Source organism: Chrysochloris asiatica, unplaced genomic scaffold, assembly GCF_000296735.1.
Source record: "Chrysochloris asiatica unplaced genomic scaffold, ChrAsi1.0 scaffold00279, whole genome shotgun sequence".
Lineage (NCBI taxonomy): Eukaryota > Metazoa > Chordata > Mammalia > Afrosoricida > Chrysochloridae > Chrysochloris > Chrysochloris asiatica.
The window spans coordinates 1262053-1266652 of NW_006408797.1; the positions used below are offsets into that span (position 1 = coordinate 1262053).

At 41.5% G+C, this 4600-nt stretch overlaps 1 pseudogene; it reads left to right on the forward strand.

Moving 5' to 3' along the window:
• Positions 1-281: 281 nt before the first annotated feature.
• Positions 282-2143, forward strand: LOC102824939 (annotated as a pseudogene).
• Positions 2144-4600: the final 2457 nt, after the last annotated feature.

Genomic DNA, 4600 nt, shown 5'->3' on the forward strand with positions numbered 1-4600 from the left:
TACATAGCATTTTATAGTAACAAATACATATATCCCAAAAGAAGAAAGAACCAAAATCAACACATTATCTTAACAGCTCCAACAATTAGAAAAAGTCCAGCAGTGTAAGCCTACAGTCACCAGAATAAAAGAAATCACAAATATTAGATCAGAAATAAATGAGAGAACAGAAAAATAAGAGAAAGTGCAGTCACTGTCAATGCTGTCGTTGCCTAGGTGACTCCAAGTCAGAATGCTCCATCCTCTACCTGGCGGCACCGTGGGGGCTTACCACAAACACAGCCAACCAACTGCATATCATCTCCATCAAGGCTATGACGTTGTGGGCTCAGGCCACCCCACGTCATGCTGCAGTGCACAGAGATCACAGATGTCCTCTTTTTCCACACCATGCGTTAAAGGCCTAGGTTCCGGCAATGCTCTCCAAAGGCCATGCATTCCCCATTCTGTATGCAGTCTGGGTTGAAGCTGACTTCCTGCCCAAGGCGCTGCTGTGGAACCTGTGGAAGATCTGCTCAAGATCTACTCCGATTTGGATGGGCACCCTGTTCCGAAATAAGGTTTCACGGGCGTGGCCACTGACTCCCTGGGTCAGGGTCTTGGCACTGCTTGTGGGATGGCCTACACTGGCAAATACTGAGAAAAAGCCAGCTATTGCATCAGTATGCATGCTTAGAGATGGGAAGCTTCAGAAGGCTCCATGTAGGAGGCCATGGCCTTTGCAGCCATCTACAAGCTGGTCAACCTGGTTGCCATTCTTTACATCAACTGCCTGGGCCAGAGTGACCCTGCCCCGCTACAGCACCAGGAAGACATTTACCAGAAGCACTGGGACGCCTTTGTCTGGCATACCGTTATCGTGGTCAGGCACAGCAGGGAGTTGCTGTGCAAGGCTTTAGGCCAAGCTAAATACCAGCCAACAGTCATCATCACCAAGGTCTACAAGGACCGAGGAATTTCAAGGGTAGACGCTAAGGAGTCTTGTCATGGGAAACCCCTCCCCCAAAACATGGCAGATCAGACAATCCAGGAAATCTACAGCCTGATCCAGAGCAAGAAGATCCTTGTTTGGGAGGACGTCACCTCAGTGGACTTCCCAACATCCCACCTCACCAAACTACAAAGTTGGGGGCAACTTTGCAAGACCTGTTGGCAGAACTTGGCCAAACTGGGCCATGCCAGTGACTGCATTATTGCCCTGGAGGAAACACCAAGAATTCCACCTTCTCAAAGCTCTTCAAAAAGGAGCCCCCGAGTGCTGCATGGCTGAGCAGTATCACTGCGGTCTGTGCTACAGTGCAACTGGTCAGTGCCCTTTTGCAGCACTTTCACAGCCTTCTTCGTGAGGGATTTTGACCAGATGCACAAGACAATCATCTCTGAGACCAACATCAACCTCTGCAGTCCCCAGTGCGGTGTGTCCATTGGGGAAGACAGGCCTTTTCAGATGGCTCTGAAAGTTCTGGTCTTGTGCCAGTCAGTCCCTATGTCAGCTGTCTTTTACCCGAGTGATGGAGTTTCTATGGAGAAGGGAGTGGAATTAACAGCCAGTACAAAGGGCATCTGCTTCATTCAGACTAGCCACCCAGAAAATGCTGTCATCTACAACAGCAATCAGGATTTCCAGATTGGATAAGCCAAGGTGGTCTTGAGGAGTAGGGATGACCAGGTGATCATGATTGGAGCAGGGGTGACCCTGCAAAAGATTCAATCTGCTGCTGAATTGCTGAAGAAAGAGATCAACATCCATGTGGTGACTCTTTTACCCTCAAGCCTCTGAATAAAAATCTCATTCTTGACAATGCCTACACCACCAAGGCCAGGATCCTCACAGAGGAGGTTTATTATTATGAACATGGGATGTTATTGTTGTTGTTAAGTGCAGTCGAGTTGGTAACAACTCATAGTGACCCTGTATAGGGTTTCCAAGGAGCAGTTGGTGAGCTTGAACCACCAACCTTGTAGTTCAAACCAACCTTGCAGTCCAGCATATTAACCCACAGGTGAGGCTGGCATTGTTGTCAGAAACTTGGCTGTCAGCCAGGTACCAAGAAGTGTGAAGCCAACTGAGCTTCTGGAGATGTTTGGCATTGACAAAGAAGCCATTGCACAAGCTCTGAGGGGACTAATTTCTAAGGCCTAGAGGAGTTAAAGGGCATGGGATGGGGATTCTATACAATCCTGAGAACTATTGGCAAAGGTGCTAAAAAAGTTACTGAGAAGAGTGGTAAATATATGTTTGGAGAAAAAATGAAAACAAAACAAAACAATAGAATCAACAAAACAAACAGTTGGTTCTTAGAAAGGATTAATAAAATTGAAAAACTATTAAAGAAAAGAAGGAGAAGAGGCAAATAACATGTGTAAGAAGCCATATGGGTGATGTCACAACAGAATCAGTGAAATACAAAAATTAATAACAGGATACTTGAAGAACTGTACTGCAATAAATTTGAAAATATGGAAGAAATGGATAGATTTTTAGAAAAACATGACCTACCAAAACTAACACAGAGTGAGACAGAAAATTTGAACAGATTTAAAACAAAATAATAAATTGATCAGATAATTAAAAACTCCAAGCAAAAAAAATTCACACCCAGATGGCTTTCCTGGTGAATTCTACCAATTGTTCACAGAAGAGCTGAAACCAATTTTACTCAAACTGATCCAGAACATAGAAAATGATGGAAAACTCCTGAATACATTTTATGAAGCAAACCTAACCCTCATACCAAAATCAGGCAAAGACATCACTAAAAATGAGAATTATAGACTAATATCCCTTATGAACATAGATGCAAAATTCCTCAACAAAATACTAGTCAATAGAATTCAACAACATATAAAAAAAAATAATCCATCATGACCATGTGGGATTCAAACCACAGATGCAAGGATGGTTCAATATTAGAAAAACAATCAATGTAATCCATTATATAAATAAAACAAAGGAAAAGAACCACATAATCATATCAGTTGATGTAGATAAGGCAATTGACAAAATCCAACATCCATTTTTGATAAAAACACCAACAAAATAGGAATTGAAGGGAAATTCCTCAGCATAATTAAGAGTATGTATGCAAAACCAACAGCCAACAATACTGTCAATGGAGAGAAACCGAAAGCATTCCCTTTGTGAGCCTGAACCAGATAAGGCTGCCCTTTATCACCATTCCTATTTGATATTGTGTTGTAAGTCTTAGCCAGAGTTATAAGGCAAGAAAGGGAAATTAAAGGCATCCAAATTGGCAAAGAAGAAGTAAAATCTCTGTATTTTCAGATGATATCCTATACCTAGAAAATCTCAAGACTCGGCAAGAAAGTTGTTGGAACTCATTTGTTGAATCATCAAAAGACTCAGCAAAGTGGTAGGGTAAAAGATCAATATAAAAAAATCAGTTGGATTACTCTATACTAATAAAGACAACTCTGAAAAGTAAATTAGGAAAACTATATTATTTACAATAGTCACCCAAAAGATGAATTATTCAGGAAAAAAATCTAACAAAAGATGTATACAAAGAAAATTACAAAACACTACTACAACAAACCAAAAGAAACTTACAAAAATGCAAGTATATACCATGTTCATGGATAGGAAGATTTAACATTGTGAGAATTTCAATACTGCCCAAAGCTATCTATAGATATATCGCAATCCCTGTTCTAGTTCCAACATGTTTCTTTAAAGAGATGGAAAAACCAATCACTAACTGTATGGAAAAGAAAGAAACCTCAGATAAGCAAAGCTCCGCTTAAGAAGAACAACAAAGATCACTCCTTGATCACAGCCACAGTGGTCAAAACAGCCTGGCACTAGTACAGTGAAAGAGCAATGGAACAGAATTGAGAACCTAGAAACAAATCCACCCACATACAATCAGCTGATCTTTGAAAAAGGGCTCAAGCACATTAAATGGGGAAGAGATAGTCACTTGAACAAATGGTGCTGGCAAAATAGAAAATCAATTTGCAAAAGAATGAAACAAGACCCATATCTCACATCATATACAGAAGCAAACTCATGTGGATTAAAGACCTAAATGTAAAACCTTGAATTTCAAAGATCATCAATTAAAAAATAGGGGCAAACTTGTTGTTGTTAGGTGCCATCTAGTTGGCACCGACTCACAGAGACCTTATGCACAGCAGAATGAAACAATGTCCAATCCTGGGCCAACCTCACTACTGTTGCCACACTTGAGTCCATTGATGCTGCCTCCTGGCCAATCCTTCTTCTTTTTCTCTGACCCTCCACCTTACCAAACATGATATCCTTCTCCAGTGACTCTTCCCTGCAGACAATATGTCCAAAGTATGAGACACGAAGTTTGGCCATCTTGGCCTCAAAGGAGAACTCTGGCTGCACTTCTTCCAAAACAGATCTATTGGTTCTTTCAGCAGCCCATGGCACTTTTAGTATTCTTCTCCAACACCATAGTTCAAAGGCATCAATTCTTCTACGGTCTTCCTTATTCACTGTCCAGCTTTCACATGCAAGTGAGGTTATTGAAAATACCATGGCTTGGGTCAGGTGCACCTTAGTCCTCAAGCTGACATCTTTGCTCTTCAACACTTTAAAAAGTTCCTGTGC